Source organism: Toxotes jaculatrix, chromosome 1 (assembly GCF_017976425.1).
Source record: "Toxotes jaculatrix isolate fToxJac2 chromosome 1, fToxJac2.pri, whole genome shotgun sequence".
In the NCBI taxonomy this organism is placed as follows: Eukaryota; Metazoa; Chordata; class Actinopteri; family Toxotidae; genus Toxotes; species Toxotes jaculatrix.
The window spans coordinates 32,102,089-32,109,588 of record NC_054394.1 but is presented as its reverse complement, the minus strand read 5'-3'; the positions used below and the strand labels follow the sequence as shown (position 1 = coordinate 32,109,588).

At 50.1% G+C, this 7,500-nt stretch overlaps 1 protein-coding gene across 3 annotated transcripts in view; it reads right to left on the bottom strand.

Moving 5' to 3' along the window:
- kifc3 (kinesin family member C3) overlaps positions 1-7,500 on the bottom strand; it is a 36,545-nt gene that overhangs the window by 19,898 nt on the left and 9,147 nt on the right. The gene's annotated exons all lie outside the window — the stretch shown is intronic.

The window sequence follows — 7,500 nt, the reverse complement described above, 5'->3', positions numbered from 1 at the left end:
GCGTGCGTGCGTGCGTGTTTGTGTTTGTGTGTGTGTTCAGATTTGTGTTACGAGGACGATTTTTGACACACGTTGTTAAAATCTGTGCCCGAGTGTTTTAAAGTGTTTGTGAGCAAACGAACAGTAAGAAGGTGAAAATGTGACACAGCGACACAGACCCAGCTCACAGTCACTCCCTGAACATTTAAACACAGCCAGTGGACAGACTGACAGCCTCAGGACAGACAGAACAACCCGCATGCAGTGGACAAAGTCCCAGAGTAAAGTGGAACTGTGCTGTGTGGATGGTCCACAGCAGCGGAGCTCTCTGATTGGTCAGACTCCACTGAGGTAAATCTGTCAACGAGCTTCTTTAACTTATGTATTGTCCATTGTCCACGTGTCCAGACTGTTCATGCTCCCACAGGATGAACTGTAATAAATCTGATGATCATCTGACTTCTCCTCTAGCGCCAAGAAACATGCAGAGTTCACAAAGTTCCCATCAGCCTCAGCTGTTCTTTGTTCTCACTGCTAACTGGCAGTGGTTAGCATACTAACATGCTAAGCTAAAATGGTGAACATGGTAACCATGGCACCCGCCTCACAGAGCTGCTAACGTAACTGGAGACATACGGAGAGCTGTCAGTGAGAGTGTAACACCTTCCCTTCTTCAGCAGATCCTCACGGCGCAGTCACCTGTCTCACCTGCAGGACGGAACCTGCTCTTTCTTTGAGACCCTGCGTCCTTACCCGTCCACGTCCACAGCGAGGTTTCCTCTCTGAGGGGTGGACGTGCCGCTCCCTGTCCAGCCAGCTCTTGTTGATCAGAGTTCCCACCCAGCCCAGCATCCTGCCGCTCCACACTCACATCCTCACACCCTTCAACTGGTCCCATTCACACAGCCAGTGACCTGCTGCTGAGGTTCAGTCCTGCTGAGGACAGCGCTCTGTCCACACCCTGACCTGGAATCAGTTAACCCACCTACAGCCTCTCTAATGGTCACAACCAGGATTATCAACACCTGATCTCAGAGCAGGTGGTGAGAAACCTTCCTGCTCAGGATGAACTCGGTGTAATCTGTTAATCCTCGGGGCAGATGGCCTGATTAACCCTCGCCTGGCCGCAGGACCAGGGCGAACACAGGTCCTGTTTACTACCAGGTCACACTGAGCAGGTACTGAATGACTGATCCACTGATACCAGCAAACACACAGAGCGCAGAGGACGCAAAGTAAACTCAGAGCTTTATTTCTGTTCTTGTATCATCGTCTCCGTATGAGACACCAAGGTGTCCCTCACTTTATTTCACTTCCTTCTTCTTCTTGTTAGATATTATTTAACTGTTATTTCTATATTTAACAATTTCCCTCAGGGGCTCAGTAAACCTAACCCTAACCCTGTCTCACCACAGCCCCGGAGGACGTCCTGTCCCAGCTCAGACCGGCTGAGGCTGCTGGAGGACAAACGTCCCCACGTCCAACCTGTTCCTCAGGCTTCCTGTTTACGAGCATGTGCAGAGCGGTGAGGTGGGACACGTGTTTTCACAGAGTCACCGCAGCTCATTTATCAAGTCACACTGATTTCACCCTCAGGCCAATATCACAAATCACGGATCATCGCTCACATACACGTGGACACTCTCAGCATTTAGAAATAAAGCAGCTTCTGGAAACTGTTATGTTACTGGCTGGAGATGTTGCTAGTCGCAGTGCTAATGCTAAATGGCGCTACAGACAAAGTTAGCTCTGCTAGCAGCTGGAGAGAAACCACCTGAGCAAAGCGACACAGGTTAGAAACACAGAAGCCTCCTCACACACGCGGCAGCGTCCTGTGAAAGCTCAGACTCTCAGACGCAAACATCCAGAGCTCGGAGCACGTCACTGCAGCTAACAGCTGGACCTGTCCTCTGAGCTGTCCTGCTGCTAACAATGAACTCGCTCCACCCAAAACTTCCCAGAGCGGTTCAGTCTTTCTCAGCTGCATGTGACTGATGACGCTCAGGATCCGAATGGAGCGGAGATAAAAAGTTGTGCAGTGAGAAACTAATATTCAGTGAGTGAGTGTGTCCCGGTCTCAGAGCAGAGCCTCAGCTCAGCCGAGGTTCATCCACATCAGACTTTACGTCTTCGCGGCCTCCGGTTCTACAGAATTTGGCTTTTCCAGCCACAGATCAGACAGAAATGAGCGATGTGTTCACTGACGCATGTTCACTTGTGTTTCAGCCACACAGAGGAGCGACGGGCTCATGGGACTTTTAGGGTTGCCTAGAAACAAACCACTAATCGCCGTCTACCTTCTGAGAGTGTGGCCTCGATTTAAAGTGTCCTCGTTAACTGCAGGACGAGCTGCACGTGAGACGTTTCACAGCAGATGAATTATTCTCACATTCCTTTGATATTTAAAAGCTCCAGGATAAGAAGGTATTACACTGAACTGCTGACACACACACACACACACTGCTGTGAAAGTGCAGATTAAAGCTTTAAGGATGGACTAAGATGCTGGCGCACGCACACGCACACGCACACACACACACTCTCACACACACACACACACACACACACACACACACACACACACACACGAGGCAGGATACACAGCTCAGACAGAGACTTTCAGCTCTTTGTGTGTGTTAGCATGTGTGTGTACATGTTATCAGTTGTGTGCTGCAGCTTTGAGGCTCAGTTCACTTTGTATTTTCCTCGTTCAGTGAATCATAAACACGTGGAAACGTTTTTTTCCATCCACAGTTTGCAGCAGCCGCCGGTTTCCTGGCTGCAGAGCAGCACAGCCATCTGCTGCAGTCTGACACCTTCACAGTCCAACTGTCTCATCTGAACCACCGACTCCGGGTCAGCGGCAGTCTGTCACGCAGGTCCCGCTCAGACCTGGCACCGACCCGGGCCGCAGGTGATCCCATCACATGTGGACGGCTCTGAGTTCAGGTGTGATTCAAACAACACTGAGGACGCATCCGATCGCTCAGGACTGTGAACACAAATGAGTCCTGGGCCACAGCGAAGGACCAAATACTCAGCTGACGTCCTCTATGTGAGGAACAGACCAAGGAGCAGACGAGGAACAGACCGAGGAACAGACGAGGAACTGACCGAGGAACAGACGAGGAACTGACCGAGGAGCAGACCGAGGAGCAGACCGAGGAGCAGACGAGGAACAGACCGAGGAGCAGACGAGGAACAGACCGAGGAACTGACCGAGGAACAGACCGAGGAGCAGACCGAGGAACTGACCGAGGAACTGACCGAGGAACAGACGAGGAACTGACCGAGGAACTGACCGAGGAGCAGACCGAGGAGCAGACCGAGGAACAGACGAGGAACAGACCGAGGAGCAGACGAGGAACAGACCGAGGAACTGACCGAGGAACTGACCGAGGAGCAGACCGAGGAGCAGACCGAGGAGCAGACCGAGGAACAGACCGAGGAGCAGGCGAGGAGCAGACCGAGGAGCAGACCGAGGAACAGACCGAGGAGCAGGCGAGGAGCAGACGAGGAACAGACCGAGGAACAGACGAGGAACTGACCGAGGAACTGACCGAGGAACAGACGAGGAACAGGCCGAGGAACAGACGAGGAACAGACGAGGAACAGTCCCAGTATTTGCAGACGGAGTCAGGAAGTGAGATCAGATCACAGGTGACCACCTGAGATCAGATGACCACCAGGTGTGAACAGAAGCAGAGACACGGGATCATTTACAGACACCACCTGTCTGTGATGATCAATGATTTATCATCTGTCTGATAACAGAGGATAAATAAATAACTGCTCCTGAGTGTTTGTTTGTTTGTTTGTTTACATTCTCCTACAAAATAAAAGAATAAAAACAGATTGTGATGAAATTAGTTATTGTGCAAAACAAACAGTTTAACAAATCATTTCATTTCCTTTCATTTCATTGTGTGTGTGTTCCTGATCTGACTGATGCTCAGAGCCTCCACTGCCACACCTACAAACACACACTAACAAAGAAGAAGAAAGATCAACATGTGAACGACACGGTAATCACACACATGGTCTCCTGCTCTGTTTACCTCCTCCTCCTCCTCTCACACTAAACTGGGTCAGATCAGCTCTGACTGCTCTTCTCCATGTGCTCAGAGTCAAACCCTGTCTGCTCTCACACACACACACTCACACACACACACACACGTCACACACGAGACCTGGTGCAGCTAAAGATACCAGAGTGAAGCTCCACCTGCTGTGAGGCGACGGGGGCGGGGCCACAGATATCTGTGCCGTCGGATGGAAACCTTGAAGGCTCAAACTTTCTGTTCAGTGTGTGGAACGTCTCATGCACCTGTACCTGGGCTCGGATGTGAACACATTTTTTTTATCATTTAGTCTTTGAATTTAAAGAAAATGGTCAAAACACAAAAGTGATGTCTTCAAACGTCTTGCTGACAAAAAGTCCCCATCACATTGTTTACAGTGACACAGCAGCTGAGAATCGTCTCGAGGCTGAAATCAGAGAATTGTTGGCAGCAATTCTCTATTTTTGCCTGAAAAATTCCTGAAACGATTAATCGATCATCAAAGTAGCTGCAGACATCAGCTCAGTGTTTCAGCTCTGCACACAATCCACCTCTTTCTGGTGTGAGACTGCTTGGACAGAGTAATTCTAATGTCTCCTCTGCAAAAAAACAAAGAACTCATGGTAGAAAAGCAAAACCTGGTCCTCTGAGAGGAGGAAGACGAGACGAGCGAGCTGCTTCACATTATGCTACGTGTGGGACACGCTGAGAATCACTGAGGCAAAATAAAAACACACACAGACTGAAAACATTACCAGACAAAAGCAGGACTATCAGGACGCGAGAGGACATCCACCCAGGAAAGGACAACTACAGAAAAACGGAGCTTTGTGCCGCCGTCCTGTGATCGCACACACGACACGAATCCAGGTCACAGGAAACACAACACTCTGCATCAGGTTACAGTCAGACCTCCATCTCACTCTGCGCCTCTATTCAACATGTCTGTTTCCTCTCCATCCGCTCTGCCCTCCGTCCTCCATCCCTCCGTCTTTGTATCCGTCTGTTTCGGTCTTACCTCCCTCCCTGTGGCCTCCACGTCCACATCATTGCTGCATCTTCCTCCTCCTCCTCCTCCTCCTCGCTGCTGCAGCTTCACACCGACCGACACACAGCAGCAGGATCAGTGTCAGCGCCACCCGCCGACCCCCTCAGCACACACATACACACACACACACACACACACAGCTTCCTCCCTCTCTGTTTCCCTAGCAACAGCACAGCAGCATCACACCTCCTCTAGCCCCGCCTCCCCTCCCTCCCTCCCTCCCGTCGGAAGATAAATATTTCAGCCTCAACTGAAGCGTGAGGAGCTGCTCCTCCCCCCACCTGAAATATTCAACAGCCATGTGTGTATTGTGTGTGTGTGTGTGCGTATGTGTGTGTGTGTGTGTGTGCGCGCGCGTGTGTGTGTCTTTCATTCACTCATGCCATCATGCGTTTCACTTTGGTTTCCAAAGCTTTATCATTTTATTTCCTTGGATTTTCCTCATGTAAATGCACTTTGTAACTCTGTGCTGGAAAGTGCTTTATAAATAATATTCATCATCATCATCATCATCTGCAGGATGAGACACCTGTCCCTCAGAGTGCTGTCCTGTCCACAGCCCAGGCAGCAGATTATCATCATCATCATCAGATGATGAATCTGTGCTTATATAACTGATCTGGTTCGACCCCGAACGCCGTCTACACGTAACGAGTCAGAGGGACGAGGGTTTGGGACGTTAACGCTTCACATCACGTGACCAGACGCTTCACATTCCTCTGCTGTTGATGAGGAACGTCACCCCGTCCATCAAAGAACAGCTGAGACTATCGACATTAACCAGGAGACAGGAAGTCTCTGAACACAGCACCAGGGAGACCACTTTGACTTTCAGGACCCAGTGTCTTATGAAGTCAAAACCAGCAGCTCAAGTCCTCAAACATCTGTCTCTGTAGTGGACAGTGAGGACAGAATCCTCAGGATCTGCTTGTCCATTCAGAACAACACACCTCAAGAAAAGATGCAATGCTTTAACCTGGCCACCAGATGGAGCAGATCACTCCGGTGAGACTGTCTATCATTGTTAGCTCCTGCCACAACATGAGCTCTGTTAGAAAAAATAAACAGTGAGAACAATGCACCACAACATCCCACAGACCAGAGTGACGTCTGCAAACATCATGTTTTATCTCAGATAGATTTCAAAGTTCACTGTCGAGCATCGATTTTTGCTTAAAATGATGAAAACCATGATCCGTTTAATCTCCCAGTGGCTGCAGCCGCACAGCAGAGAAGTTAAACTGTGCCTCAGTAATTTATTTTCCATCGTCGTTTCTCGCTCTTCAGCAGAACTTTGGAAAACGAAAACCTCAGACTTTCATTTAAGGAATTCGTGTCTGAACCTTTTCTCCGTCTCCTCACCTGAACTCGCTTCCTGCCATCACGGACGTTACGAAGACCTCCTCCTCGCCTCCTCTTCCCTTCAGCTCTGCAGCCCGTCAGTCCTCCGCGGTCCGCGATCTTCACCGAATCATGTTCGTGACCGTGAGTCCTGGACGCTCCCCAGACGTCGGTGACACCCCCATCGTCCTGACGACCATTCTGCCCCGCGGCCTCCGAGGTCCCGCAGGGCTCCACGGCCTTGTTACGCTTCTTGAAGAGGCTGTGGAGGGTCAGAAGTGCCAGGGTGCACAGGACATACATGACCCCGTCCCACAGGTCCACTTCACCTCCACAAAACTGTCCACCTCCTGGCTCAGGTCAACGGGGCTTTCAGGTGGATGTTTAGAGTCATTGTCTCCAGGTCCAGTCAGGTTAATACGAGGTCCAGGTGAAAGGCTGCAGGTGCCTCGTTAACATCCTCAAAGTTTAAGAGACTGAAATTCAGACTGAGGAACCAGGACTCGTCCGAGCTGAATGAAGCTCGTCAGCTCTTTTAATCCTGCTGCATCATGTTTGTATAATCCTCTCCCTCTCTCACCTGTTTCACCTCTGTCCTGAATCCCGCCCTCTCAGAGTCGACAACACATTTCCACAGAACTGATAAAAACCTGTGAACCTTGTCCCGTCCTCCCTGCTGCTGTTGTTGTCACGTCCACAGTCCGTCGACAGGTAACCAGAGCCTGCAGGAGGCAGCTTCAGTTTCTCAGTGTCACTCAAGACACTTGACTCCGAGTTCAAACTTCCTCTGATGTCACGGCCGCTGCATCACGAACAGATGACTCGCAGAGTCGTTTGAACATGTGCAAAAAATAAATTCACCGAACGGCTCACGTGTTCAGATCCTGATTCTTTTTTCTTTTACCACAGAAACTGGTCACCAGCAGAGCCGTGTCCTCCATTAAAAGCTAGAACTGCTTTTAACAACCTCAGACTCCAGAGAGTTACAGCATTTAAGTTGTTCGAGAATTTCTTGGATCCAGCACGAGTCTCTGTAGCGGTTCAGTAACTTGGACATCTGTCCTTTAACGG